General features: G+C 45.5%; 1 protein-coding gene across 26 annotated transcripts in view; it reads right to left on the bottom strand.

The window, feature by feature from the left end:
* NFASC (neurofascin) overlaps positions 1–15,276 on the bottom strand; it is a gene marked incomplete at its 3' end in the record, with an annotated part of 189,908 nt that overhangs the window by 90,187 nt on the left and 84,445 nt on the right. The window lies entirely within an intron of this gene.

Here is a 15,276-nt window from a genome sequence, read left to right as displayed (position 1 = left end):
GATAACTTCCCCTTTTTCATTTCTGATTTTGTTAATTAGTATCTTCTCTCTTTTTATCTTAGTGAGTCTAGCCAAGGGTTTCGATTTTGTTAATCTATTCAAAGAACCTGCTCTTTGTCACATTAATTTTTTCTGTTGTCTTTTTGTTCTCTATTTCATTTAGTTCTGCTCTGATTTTTGTTATCTCCTTTCTTCTGCTAACCTTGGGTTTCGCTTGTTCTCTTTTTCTAGTTCTTTAAGGTGTAGCATGAGGTTATTTATTTGGGATTTTTCTTGTTTCTTGAGATAGGCTTGTAATGATATAAATTTCCCTCTTAAAACTGCTTTCGCTGCATCCCAAAAATTTTGGTAAGATGTATTTTCATTGTCATTTGTTTCTATGTATCTTTTGATCTCTCCTCTAATTTCTTCTTTGACCCAGTCGTTCTTTAAAAGTATGTTGTTTAATCTCCATGTATTTCTGCTTTTTCCTGCTTTCTTTTCGCAGTTGATATCCAATTTCAAAGCCTTGTGATCAGAGAATATGCTTGGTATGATTTCAATCTTCTTAAATTTGCTGAGGCTGATTTTATGTCCCAATAGATGGTCTATCTTTGAGAATGTTCCATGTACACTTGAAAAGAATGTATAGTCTGATGTTTTAGGATGAAGTGCTCTACATATGTGAATTATGTCCATTTCATCGAATGTGTCATTTAGGGCTGCTATTTCGTTATTTATTTTCTGTTTGGATGATCTATCCATAGTCTGATGTTTTAGGATGAAGTGCTCTACATATGTGAATTATGTCCATTTCATCGAATGTGTCATTTAGGGCTGCTATTTCGTTATTTATTTTCTGTTTGGATGATCTATCCATAGCGGTCAATGATGTAGGTAAGTCCCCTAGTATAATTGTGTTTTGGTCAATTTCTCCCTTTAGTTCTGTTAGTAGTTGCTTGGTATATCTCGGCGCTCCCTGATTGGGGGCATAAACATTGATGACTGTTATGTCTTCTTGTTGTAGTCCCCTTTACCATTATGAAATTGGTCCATCTTTGTCTCTTGTTACATTTTTCACCCTGAAGTCTGTTTCATCTGATATCATTAGGGCTACACCTCATTTTCTCAGGGTACCATTTGCTTAGAGTGTCAATTTCCACCCTTTCACTTTGAGTCTATGCTTGTCCTTCTAGCTGAGATGTGTCTCTTGGAGACAGCATATGGTTGGCTTTAGTTTTCTGATCCAATCTGCTACTCTGTGCCTTTTTATTGGTGATTTCAGTCCATTTACATTTACGGTGATTATTGATACGTGAGGATTTCCTGTCATTCTATCTTTAGTTTTCTGGTAAGGCTGTGTCTCCATTGTTTCTTTGCCTTTTTGTTGTTGTCTACTATTTCTCTGTGGTGGTATTCTATGATGTTTCCCTCTGTTTCTTCTTTTATTACAGTATATATTTCAGTTCTGGATTTTTTTGAGTGGTTACCCTTAAGTTTATGTAAAAGAAAGTTTGATATTTAGAGTATTCCATTTTCTTTAGCACGCTTACTTTCTCCATTCCCATATTCCAGTTCAGGCCTTTACTCTCCCCCTTTTTATGTTGCCACAAATTGTCCCTGTTGATGGTGGTCGAATAGCCTCCTTTAGTATTTCTTGTAGTGTAGGTCGTGTGTTAGAAAATTCCCTCAGCTTCTGGATGTCTGGAAAGGTCTTTATTCCTCCTTCATATCTAAAGGATATGTTTGCTTGATATGTTATTCTTGGCTCATAATTTCTCTCTTTCAATAGTTTGAATATTTGGTTCCACTCCCTTCTGGCTTGTAGAGTTTCTGCTGAAAAATCTGATGATAATCTAATGGGCTTTCCTTTGTAGGTTACCGTCTTCTTTTCCCTGGCTGCCTTGAGGATTCTTTCTTTGTCGTTGATTTTAGACAGCTTCAATACAATGTGCCTTGGAGAAGGCCTGTTGGGATTGAGGTAACCAGGTGTTTTATTTGCTTCTTGGATTCGAGGATCCAGTTCTGTCCACAAGTTTGGGACGTTCTCATCGACAATTTGTTTGAATATATTCTCTGTTCCCTTCTCTCTTTCTTCTCCTTCTGGTATGCCCATTATTCTTATATTGCTCTTTCTGATGGAGTCAGAAAGTTCTTGTGGAGTTCTTTCATTTCTTTTAAGTCTCAAGTCTCTTTCTTCTTCCATCTGTGTAATTTGCAGGTTTCTATCTTCGATGTCATTGATTATTTCCTCCATCTGGTCAACTCTACTACCTAAACTGGTTATTTCATTCTTAATTTCTTCTATTGAGTTCTTAATCTCCAGAAATTCCATTTGGTTCTTTTTTAAAATTTCAATCTCTTTTGTAAAATGCTCGTGTTGTTCTTTGATTGCGTTTCTGAGTTCATTAAACTGCCTTTCTGTGTTTTCTTGCATCTCATTGAGTTTTTTCAGAGCTGCAATCTTGAATTCTCTGTCATTTAAGTCACATATTTCCATATCTTTAAGTTCCTTTTCTGGAGACTTTTCACTTTCTTTCTGAGCTGTCTTGTTGCCTTGATTATTCATGGCAATTACTGATTTATTATTCCTCTTCCTAGACATCTACAGGAGTGGCTTCTGCCACAGGTTGATAGGAAGAGGTCTTTCTTTTGTTTTCCAATACTTGTTGGTAGAATGTTTTATTTTCTCTCTGACTACAGCCTTTTTTTCCCCTCTCTCACAAAGTAGTGCTATGTTTTCTCTGCACTATTCCAGCTTCTCACACAATGGGGGGATTCCCTGGGAGACGGGCCTCTCCTCTGTTAACAGTTCACCTGGGTCATAGGTCGCCACGCCCCTGTAGGGATGCGGAGAGCTTTTGAAGTTCCAAAGCTCTTTCTGCACCCGATTCAGAGCCCATATGTTTCAGCAGTTCTGTTTACTCCTGCAGGGATCCGCCCATTTAGGTGGGGTCAGGGGCGGGGTGAGTTGTGACAGGTGGCCCAGAGCAATGGAGGCAACCACCACCACAGCTGGTCCCACTTCCACAGCTCCCTCCCTTTTGCCGGAACTAGTTGGGCTGCGAATCTGTGTCTGCAGTCCACAGTTCTCAGAGCAGCAAATATTCTGTTCTTTTGATCTGACACTGCTAATGTTCTGCTTCTAGCACCGGGCAGGTGGGGGCGGGGTGAGCTCTGGGAGGGTAGGGAGGGGGTGGCTAGTCTCAGTGCCTAAGGCTTCCGTTCTCTGCTCGGCAGTGAGGGCTGAAACCACCGTTTTCAGCCTTCTTCCCTCAGTCTTTTCTCCGGGGTCTCTGCCGTGAGCGTTGGGTTCAGCCGTGTTATATGCTGCCCCCTCAGTCCTGTGGGCCATAAGTGGAGCCCTAGCATTCCGAGTTCTTCCCTCTCCCGCAGCTGCGGTAGTTCTGGGATGCAGCGAGCTCAGAGCACTGAGCTAGGACTGTGTCCTGCGTCCTGCGCCCATGGCTCCGTCTCTGCACTTCTCCCTCCCCCCCCCACGCAATTCTCCCACCTTTAGGTGAATTCAGTAGTGGGCCTCTTCGCCTTGCCTGTGTACTGTGCAGGGAGTCCTTTGTGGAGTTATTGTTGTTCGATTAGTTATAAATTCCAGGGGAGCTTTACAGAGGCTCACCTCACGCCGCCATTTTGATGACGTCCGAAAGTTTGTTTTTTAAAGAGTGGTGTATGGATTCTGACTATTTAGTTCTCATTCACACCTCATCCAAGCACACTCTAGACTTCCCACTGGCCAAATACAGTATTCTTAGTCTTCATCTTGCCAGACCTCTTGGAGGCATTAGCAACTGCTAACTACTTTATGCATCCCTCCTAACATTCTTTCCTCCTTGACCGCTTAAACACCATTCTGGGGCCTCCTCTTTTCTCTGGCCCTTCCAACCTCCGTGGCAACACTAATCACACTGCCAGATCCTCTTCTGCCTTGATGTTCTCAGTGTCTCTGCAGGGGTCCTGTCCCTCCAGCTCTATTCCCCATCTCCGTTGGTGGTACCTACCTAAGTGACTTAAGCCAGACATCAAGAATCTCCCTTAAATCCACTTCACATCCAGGCACCAAGACCCTTGGACTGTCTCCTTCCCAGTGTCTCTCATTCCCCCTCCTTCTCCATGTGCCCACCCATCTTACCTTTAATATACATCACGTCTTATGGTCAGTTGCAATAACCTCCCAACTGGTCTCCTTCCAATCCATTCTCCATGTTGCTATTACAATGATTTTTCTAAATCCCCATCTGATCATGTCTGCGCTCCGTTGAAAACTTTTCCATCATCACCCCATCAATCTGTTAAGATCAAATTCAAGTTCCCAAGCGTAGCACATAAGGCGCTCAGAGATCAGGCTCCTGCAGGCCTCTCCAACTCCACCCAAACCTAAATGCTTCCTAACTGAATGACATGTCATTTTCTCAGCACACCACACCATTTACTACCACCACACTTTACACGTGCCATCCTCTCTGTCTGAACAGATCTTCCCTCCTGGTCATGTGATTAATTCCTACCCAATCTTCAAGACACTATGCAATGCTCAGACATCTTCTGCTCAGTGAAGAATTCCCTGTGTTCCCCCTGTGTCCCCTGTCCCCGCTCCCAGAACAGCTGAGAGTCCATCTCCTCTAAACCTGGGGCACACGGCACACTGTGGTAAAACCCTATGTTTAAACTAAAGGTTGGAGACCTTTTCTGTAAACGTCTAGATAGTAAATAACTTGTGAAGCATATAGTCTTTGTCGCAACTATTGAACTTTACCATTTTAGGTGAGAGCAGCCATGGAGTTACTCTCCATGAGTAAATGGGCCTGACTATGTTCCAATAAAACTTTATTCACACAGCAGGCAGCGAGCTGGAAGTGGCTTAGTTTGCTTACTACTGGCTTAACCTTTCTCCTCTGTGGAAGCCGTAGGGCTCAGGTCAGGTCCCGATCATTCTTCTGTCCCCAGTGCAGGGCATGGTCCCTGGTAGGGAATATCTATGGAATGGAAGATCCAAGTAAAGGTCTCAGTCCTGCCACTTAATTTTTGTAAATTACTTGTTCTCCAAACCTTTTTTAAAATCTCAAAAATGGAATATCCCTGCTTTGCTTGCTTCAGATGGTCGTTGTGAGATCAAATGGATAATGCACAGAACATGAAACATGATACAAACGTAAATGCTTTCTCTATTCTTTTACATTCCTTCCTGATGAGCCCAAGTGTCTCCACTAGATGCAGGACCTTTATGTTTTCTCTGAATTACGGGTAAACCTAAGTCCAGGAGGTGGCCTGTGGCCTGCCCATTAGATGGCTGGTCGGGGCTTAGCCACAGGCCACTCTCTGCCCTATAGCATCCTCCTGCTCTGGGGGCCAAGCGCAGGCCTGACCATGTTTCCTCTCCCTGTCATTATACTCGCCTTCTCCCAGATTCCACAGGTGCCCCTGCACAGGGTGTGAGAGAGAGTGTGTGCGACAGACAGATGGCTTGATGGTCTCCAAGGCCACCTTGGGATTCAAGGATAGGTTCTGGGTTAGAATTAACAGAATCTGATGACTGACTGGTAATGGATAAAGAGAAGAAGGATGGCATCAAGGTTTCTAGGTTGGAAAAGTGAATTAGGATCATGCTAATAGTTAGCATCAAAAATACAGAAAGGGGACTAAATCCGACAGCGGTTGGGGCACGGATAGATTATGAACTTGGAACTGAACATGTTCAGTTTGAAATGCTCAGAGCCATGAACAAAACAGCTCTGCAGATCCTGAATGCTGTGCTCCTGAATTAATGCCTAAGGACACACCAACAGATTAATGCTACAAGGCTACATGCCAGCAATTAGTTCTTAGAATAAACTATCAAACGACTGGAAGAGTGCTAGAAGAACCTACTAAGGAATACATTCAGTCATCACTGTCACAGGATATTGTGGGGGAACAGAGAGAAAATAAAAGCCCAACAGAGCCAATGCAAAACAGTCTTTCTATATTAGATTAGAAGATAAAAACAAAACACAAAAAACACAGCAGGGCTTATTATCATTGCTGCCTGGAAGCAACCTGTTTAGAAATCAGAGCGAGGAGCTGAAACAAAAGAGGAAATAGAGGCACATCAAAACAAGTAGTGGGGAAGGGCCAGGTATTATAAGATCTAAAGAGGGCAGATGTATCCCACAATGGCTGCAGGGCTCCACACAGATAGGCAGCACGGCTCTCTTAGCAGGAACCCAGGACTGAGATGGAAGGTATTTCTCAAGTAATTTGTTCCTAATACAAACCAAATAACAGTTTGAAATGATTTATACATAAACATAAATCGGAGTGGCTCAGATTACCACCATAACAATCACATCCCTGCCCCCCCACCATTTCCTTTCTTGAACAATAAAGAGCAGTGTGTGTCATGCCTGGGGCCATCCTTTATCGTATTTGTCTTGACAGAAAAAGTAGTTGAGGAGCTGGCCTCTGACAGTCTCTGCTTTGCACTCTGTGACCTGGTAACCTGGATCCCATCCCCTGCAGCCCCTTCTCCTGCAGCTCCCGCATGCCTCACGCCACTCCCCAAACAGGCCAGGTGCTCTCTGCCCTTTTGGCCATCTTTTCTCCCGCTTTGCCTAGGCTGGAAACACTATTCCCTTTCTTCTCTATAGTGCAAATTCCCTTCTTTGTCAAGACCCTAAGCGGTGACCTACCCCTGTCACTGACCCTGCTTTCCCACTGAAAGAGGGCTGCAATTTTCCTGTGCCCCCAGTAAGCCAGCACGCTCTGTTCCAGCAGTCATTTCCTTCTCCTGCGGGATTAGTTGTTCCCACATCTATCGCCTACCTCAGACTCTGAATTTCGTGAGCTCAGAGTGCATGTCTTCTCCCTTTGTACTGAGGGAGTGCAATAAATATCCATGGGATGAGTGAACAGCCATCTTATCAGACACTTCCTATTATTGGGAGATACTTATCCCATCAACGAATCAGTATATTATAAATCCTTTGTTAATATCACATAAGATAGAACTGTTGTTATAGTATAAGTTTGAGTAAAAAATACAGCAGTAATCTAATCTAATATCTATTTAACATCCTCTGAAGTAGACCCTGTCCCTGTTCAGCAGACACACTCATCTCCTTTTTTTCTGAAATCCTTCTCCCTCTCCCTCTCAAAGCTTCCTGTCTGATCTCAGTCAGGGCTATCCAGTTTTCTCCATCCTGCAGGCAGAATCCAGGGATTCAGCTGCTCCAGGTACTAGCCCCAGAACTGCCATCACCTCCGTTTCCAGCCTCCCCATCCCCTCATCCTGAGGGCCTCAGCTTAGCTGCCCTGGGTTCTGAACTCCACCTTCAGCACAGGGATTGTCCGGGCACTGCAGGGGGCTCTTCCGCCTCTTCCTCTCCTGCTCTCTGACACCCCAGCTACCTCCCTTCTGTCTCTCTCAAGCCAAGGAAGGAACCATGCAACAGATGCTGACCCAAGCCTGCTCCACTCCCTCCATTCACAGGCATCTGAAGACCAGGCAGGTAGGTTTCTTAGGAAACTCAAAATGCCCTCTATTGATAATCATTAGCCTGTCCCAAATAGACAGAGTGCCAAGCAAGGAGAAGAAAGAGGGATCTCTGAAAGACAAGACTAAACGGGGAAGCAGCACGGAGCTCCCAGGCTTCCTCTCAGAGAGCGCCTGCCTCACATCTCCCCTTCACCCCTATGAAATGACCAAATATCTCAGCCTCTTTAAGGAAGTCTGCCTGCCCGCACATTCCTCTCCCATCCCCTTTGAAAGAGCGGTAACTGTCCCACACTCTCTGGGCACGAGGACTTGACCGTCTAGGAAAGCACTCACCAGCTTGCTTCTAGATCTCTGCCTCTCCCTATGCCCAGGAGAGAGACCCAGCTTCCTCACCAGTATAGGCTGGCACCAGTTGTCTTAGGATTTTCCAATAGCCACAGAAACTTCATATATGGGATTCAGCTCCCCTTCCCCCCTTCTCAGGGTTGGAAGACGGTGGTCTCCATCTGTTCCCCGGCTGTGTTTCATGCTTGGCTCCTTTTCATTGTCAGGGGGAGAGATCTGGGAGGAGCGAGGGGCTGTGTGTTTAACCGCTGACAGAGATCTGCTTCGTGGCAGGGGCAGGGGCACCTGGCAGGCCCATCCCCTCCTGGCCCTGCCTCAGCTAAGTTCACAGAGGCCACGGGGTCTCAGTGTGAGTGGGGAAACAACAGGGTCAGGTGGCCCTGATTCCCACCTGGGGAGGCGGGACACCTGGGTTTAGGATTAGGGATTTGGCTGAAAACAGCTGTTTCCTGCTCAACACCCAGAACTGATCTATAGGTTGAAACCTGAACCACTTGGCTATTTATTAAGTTGGGGCAAGGGAGGGAGGGGGTGGTAAAGAAGAAAGGGGAAGAGACCTTTCTGTCAAGGTGACCACCTTGAATAATGTAGTGTTTACACCAGGGCCTCTAGGTGCACAAAGCACTCACAGGGCGCCCTAGTATTTGAGCCACCACAGGCAGGCTGGGGCCCCATGAGAAGGCTGCACCCACTGAGAAAGTGCAGCCACTTCTAGGGTGGGAGGTGCACCGCAGCTGGCTGCCACTGCATAACTAACTGATAGAGTCATTAAGCCATCCAGCTTGGACATAACTGCACTGTGGGTCTACCACAAAGCTTTTAACTGTCTATTTGTAGTGGACCTTTAGGTTGTTTTCCTTATTTTTTCCCCGTTACAATAATGCTGCAATGTACATCCTTATACATATAGACTGATATATGGTGGAAGTGAGGTTGTTGGATCATCCCATATCTTTGACTACAGGCCAGATGGAGCCAGGCACATCTTATCCTGGCATAGCAAGGAAGCTTAAAGTATACAGGCAGCCTGGTCCACAGCCTGGCCCTGCTGACAGCCCACCATAGAGGCCAGCGGTTGAGTGGCACACTGGGAAGGACGTTGTTGGTGCTATAATCCAGCTAGCTTTCTAAGGTTCTATGGGGCGGTGCATTTCCTCCTTATTACCATCGTTTATTTGTTAAACCTCCAAGGGGCAGGACTAGGAAACATACCCAGAATAGGAAGACTCTCACACAAAGTCAGTGTAGCTGCGGATTGGCTGATCTAACAAGCTTCGCATGGACTGGTTTAAATAAAGTCTGTGCATATCTGGTAATTTCCATTATTCAGGTCCACCCACTGGCCCTGCTCAGGATTAAATGAGCTCTCATCAGTTTCCTTCCTTATAAAGATTAGCAGGTAAAGAAGACTGGAAAGGAAACAGAAGCTAACAGGTAGCATATGCAGACAGCTTCTACTTTGAAGTCATCAGCGAAAACCAAAGCCTCAGAGGAAGAGCAGGAAAACGCCTCTACTTGGGAAGGAATTTGGCCACCTCTGGGAAGGAGAAGAGAAGCCCTCACCTCACTGCAAGAACCTAGCTCCTCACTGTCTGTCTCCTCATCTGCTACCCTCAGGGAGAAAGTTTCACAGCAATTAGACACATCTTTCTTCACAGCTGGAGAGGGAGGGTTGTGAAACGCCCCATCTCCTCTCCAAGTGAGTGAAGACACCTAGGGTAGCAGCAGCTGTCTCCCTGGGCCTGTCATAAAAGGGAAATGGCTCAGAGGAGGGCTGGAGGGGGAAATGATCAGAATCCTATTTGCAAGGTCTCCAAGGGTGGTCCCAAGATTTGAGTAGGATAAGGAGGGACCTGGGTGAGAGAGAAAGTGGAGACTGAAAATACAAGACCAGAAAGGGAGGCTTGGATTTAGTATAAAAAGACCGAGGATTCCTCATGAGGTGAAACAGTGTTACCATATGGCCCACAACTCCACATGAAAACTTGTACAGGAATGTTCACAGCATAATTGATAATAGCCAAAAAGTGGAAATAACTCAAAGATCCATCAACTGATGAATGGATAAATAAAGTGTGATAGATCTAGATAACGGAACATTCATCCATAAAAAGAATGAAGTCCTGATGCATGTTATAGCATGTATGAACCTTGAAAATATCAGGCTACGTAAAAGAAGCAGACACAAAAGACCACATATTGTATGATTCCATTAATATAAAATGTGGGGAATAGGCAAATCTACAGAGGTAGAAAGCAGATTAGTAATTGCCTGGGGCTGGGGAAGACCAATGTTGGGGGGAGGGGAGTGATTGCTAATGGGTATGGGTTTTTTTGGGGGGGTGATTGAAAATATTCTAAAATTAATTGTAGTGATGGGTGCCCAACTCTGAATATACTAAAAATCATTGAGTTGTATACTTTAAATAGTTGAATTGCATGGTATGTAAATTTAACTCAATAAAGCTGTTATTTAAAATATTAATGACAAAAGAATTACATTAGGACTTGGAAAACTTTGTTACAAAATTGAGATACTTCAAAAAGGAAAGTGAATGATTAAATTTATAAATACAGTTTCAAATGTTCAAAGGAATTGAATTAACTAAGTTTATTGACGGGATCAAATAAATGATTGTTGAAATTTATGAGATTTATGAAGAGAATTGAAAATCTGTCAGTTGAAATAAAAAGTTAAAGCAAAAATTAGGTTTCCTGGTTTCTTACTTTAATATATTGAATACTGATTAAAAAAAAAAAGACATTGGGCTAAGTTCTCGTATCCCACCTTGAGTAAGTCACAAACTGTCTAGTCTGTGTCTCCATAGTAAATTTCAGAACGCTATAGAAAGAACAGCCTGAAACCACAATCTCTGTCCCTCCATAGTTTCCCTAAAGAAAGACAGTTGTGCAACCCCCCAGCCATCTTTGTTACAAACGCAGCTTCCTCACACCAGGCACTGACCAATGGGTTCCCGGGCTCCCTGAGTGGGGTGTCCCATTTGGAGTCCAAGCCACTGTCCATCTGCTCACGATGTCATTCATGTGAAGCTGCTTATTCTGACCTCTATTTGTGGGATTTTAAGCCTGGTTTCAACAGACCAAGGTTCTAAAGCCATTTGAAAACCATAGGATGAGCGCAGGCAGGGGAAAAAAAAAAAAAAAAGAGGGCAAGACTACAGGAGAAGATTGGGGTGAGGGAAAGAGATGTCCTTCCCCCTTAACCAGACTACGAGCTTCTTGAGGGTGAGGGCAGTGTCTTCTGCCCTTTTTCTGTGTCCTTCACAGGGACAAGCACCAACTCAAAGCAGAATAGGGCTGGGCTTAATCTAGAGAGCTGAACAGTGAACTAGCTAGGAAACCACAAGACCAGGGGAACACACAAGACAGAGATTCAGAGATGTAGCTTCAAGAGGAAGTGACATATAATCCATCTGGCACATGGAAAGGGCACAGACTTGAAGCCACAAACATGAGTTTCAATCCCACTCAGCCTGCTGTGTGGTCTTCAGCAATTGGTTTATTCTCTTAGAGCCTCAGTTTTCTTGTCTTTGAGTGGGATAGATACACTTATCACAAAGTTGTGGCGATTATTAAAGAAATTAGAGTTAATTAATTTTAAGTGAATTAATGGGCTAATGTATAGCATTTAACCCAAGACCTGGCACAAACTTGGCATTCCAAAACCACTGGTCCTTTCTTCTTTCCCTAAAGTTACAGCTGCTATACTGCTTTGCTACACTGCTTTGGAAAAGCTGGGCTTTTGAATCTACAAGTCTACTTTGGATATCTACAAAATATACAGTGCCTGTGCAAATAACCATATGTTGGCTCTGTGACCAAGGAGTTATTATTCACTCTTAGAGACAACATATGGTTATCTATACAGGCACTGTTTACTTTGGACCAGGGAGAAAGGGAGGCTCCTGCAAGACCCCAGACCAGCCAAAGTATCTCTGGGGTCCCCTCTCTCCGGCCTCTGCCAAGGTCTCCTTAACCAAAGCCCTTCATATTCCTGGAGACCTCCACCCGTTATTCATGCCAGCTTCTTCCACCAATGCCGTATGACCTATGAAGTCAGTTGGACCTGGCTGGAGCTGGCCCCAGGGAGGGAGCCGGGCCAGTTCTTCGGAGGTGGCTTCCATCTTGCCGGCAATATTGGTCTAGCTGCTAATATTCCCAGGACAGCACATACCCAGTTGCATTTTTAAAATTCCTTTCTGCCGCGATGAGGGGGCATAGGGAGAAGAGAACTAAGACAGCAGGAGGGAGCAGCATCTGTTCCTACTGTCTTCTGCATTTACATCCACTACAGACATCAGTCTACACCCAACTGCCACCCTGGCAGGCTGCTACAGGCAGGAGCCTGGAGGAGAGGTGCTGGAACGGACACGGGAAGGTTATTTCCCACATTGTAAGACGCACCATTTGTCTAGGAGTCTCGTGCAAAGTGCTGGAAGCTCCCATGCTTACACTGCTGGCTCCAGAGGAAAACTTTGTGTCTTATGCCCTGAGTAAACATAGACACCAGCGCACAGAAGGGCCTCCCTTTGCTATAGTCTGTGGTCCTCCCACTAGAAACAGAAACTCAGGGTAACATGCTGTTCCAACCCCAACAGCCCAGCCTCCAGTAAAAAGGTACGATTAGGGGGCAGTAGGCCAGGCTGAGTGGGTTTGCAGCAGAAACGAGGTGACAGCACCAGCTATGAAAAGTAATAGCTTTCCCTGCTGCCACCCATGTCCCCACACCCAGTCCTGCAGATCTCAGCGCTTATAGGAGAAGGTAGCCAAGCATGGGCGCTGCCTCAGGGGCCTGGAATAAGTCCTGAGAGCAATATAGACCATTCCTAATATAGCTCTATGGCCCCACCCCAATCAACCCCGAGCTGTGTGTCCTGAGTCCATGTTGTCCCTGATGGGCTGTTGTAATGTTTCTGGATAAAAGAGGCCCAGCTTCTCACCGACAGGCAGTGAGCCATAGGAGTGTGAGTGCAATTAACCAAATGGATCCATTTGGGAAATTAAAGGCCTGGGGAAGCTGAGTGGTTTCTCTGCCTTGTGTCAGAGGGCAGGTGTCTGCTCTGAGAGCCTGGTGAGGACCAGGAGCTGAAGCACTGGGGGTGGGGAGAGGAGGAGGGGAGAGATTAGTCTGAGTGAGAGAAGGTGCCTCACTGGGGCAGGCGGGGGCGGTGGGAGGAGTGTGCTCCAGAGCAGATGCTGGGGCGCTCCAGATGGCAGTGGCCTCGGGACAAAAGAAGAGCCAGAGGGAAGGAGGACTGAGAAACGGAGGACTTGTTTCTATGAGGCTTCCGAAATGAAGGGACAAAAATCAGATTCCCACCTGGAAGCTGCCTGGAGGCTTGCTCAGAAATAGTTATGCACTGTTTCTAGGGAGCCTTGGAAAAAGCCACCTGAAAACACACGGCAGCCCAAACTGAAATAATCAGCTGTGCAGGTCCCAGGGTTGGAATGCAGGGTTCGAATTCAGGTGCTGGACTTGCTTAAATGTGGAGCTTTGAGCACGTTCCTTCATCTTTCTGTATTTGTCACCAGGAAAATATGGGTAATGATGGAGCCTATTTCACTGGATTGTTGTGAGGAGGAGTAAATGGGAAACACACATGGAGTACAGAGCACAATGCCTGGTGCACAAGGAGTACCCAAAATGGTGATTATTATAATGATGGTTATCACCCTCTAAAGAAACCTGTGTCAGCTACCCCTCTCTCAGAATTTACTGTTCTCTCAATAGCCACATGTCCCTGCTTATGGGCATTGTCTGTACTCTTTGTTCTTTTTTAAAGGATGCGCTGTTTGTCTGAAAGTCCTCTGACCCCTCATGATGTGTGGTGCCTCAGACCGAAGGAAGCAGTGTGGTGTTACAGCAAGGAAAATGGTCCGCGACTCAGGGCATCTAAGTTCTAATGTGACCTCTGTTGCTTATTAGTTTTGTGGACCTTAGAGAAATAACTTCTTGAGCCTTGGTTTATTCATCAGTCAAATGGGAAAGACACCAGTCTTGCTCACATCACAGAATTATCGCGAAAGTCAAATTAATGTAAACAGACACGCTATAAAAATAAAGCTTTGAATTAATATTAGGGACTGTTGATCAGATTTAAAATGTCCAGAGGTGCACGTTAGAATAAGTTTGCCCTGTGTCATCAGGCAGGACATGGCAGGGCATGATTCCAGCTGCCAGCCAGCCGTGCGGTTGGTCAGTGATGTTGGTACCACCAAAGAAGGGAGGGGCTCCCAGGTTCCTTAGGCAGAGATCTGGTTAGACAACCAGAGTGTCTGTGCCCAGGGCAGACTGTGTAGGGGTGGAGGGAGTGGAGTGGGGAGGGGGGCATCGGGATAGAAAGTGGAGAAGGTGTATGAAAAAGTTCCAAGGAAGAGGCATGGTGACACAGAGCTGGACTAATTCCTGATCCTGTCACAAACAGGGGGCTGCTTTCCCACACTGTTTTACATATCTTTATATGCCCATTAAAATACCCTGGTATACCACTTCTGCAAACACAGTAAAATAAAAGAATGGTGCCCCGCCCCACCACTGTCAGTCAGTATGTCCAAGTTCAGTACCAGTAACAATGATTGCGTGAAAAAGCCCTGTGTTCAGATGGGTTTCCTAGGGGGTCCTGGAAGCCGGATACTGTTCTAAGCAAGTTGTGGCCCTCACAGGGCCCACACAGAAACTACCTTGATAGACAAGTACATCTGAGCTGCTGTTGATGAGATAAAAAACTGCCATTTACTGAACACCTACTACATGCCAGACACTGTGCAGGGCTCTTTATATGTTTAATCGTTAGTGTTTATAACAAAGTGTTTATTATTAACCCCACTGTATAAACCAGAAACCTGAGGCCTAGAGCAGTTAGAAACTTTCCTACAGTCACAAAGCAAGTAGAGCTGGATTTTGCCCAGATCCCAAATCTATGTATCAGCATTTTTGCTCCCACCTTTTAATCTCCTCCCGGCACCGCCCCTCAGTCCCATCTCCAACTCTTTCTTGGAGAACAGAGGACTTTTGGAAGGGGAGCTAGAGCAAGAAAGAGAAACTGTAATGAAGCAGAGATGCCCAAACTCAAGAATAAGAAAACCCTTCTTTGTTCAGGCCTCCAGGTCAGACACCTCCAGCCCAGCAGCCCCCAAGTTGCTAGCTTGTGATATAATGTCAGTTACTCCTCAGTTAAAATTGTAGCTCATACTTCTTGCATGTCCTCCCCTGCCACCCCTGGCCTGAGACTAAAACAGGAGTCCTTGAGAGCAACAGGAAATTCTAATCCAGAATGGAACAATGCAAACCTTGGACACAGGGTGTGACTTCAATGATGTCAGCCTCAGCTGCTTACTGCACCCTGGACAGCTAGCTGTCCATCTGCCAAGGCCCAATGCCCCGCCCAGAGGAGAGGTCTTCAGACTGCCCCATATGCTGGGGCTGTCACTCAGGTTGTGGA

Source organism: Rhinolophus hipposideros (assembly GCF_964194185.1).
Source record: "Rhinolophus hipposideros genome assembly, chromosome: 19".
Lineage (NCBI taxonomy): Eukaryota > Metazoa > Chordata > Mammalia > Chiroptera > Rhinolophidae > Rhinolophus > Rhinolophus hipposideros.
Note: the sequence above shows the minus strand (reverse complement) of the source record. Positions and strands in the feature narration are given on the sequence as shown.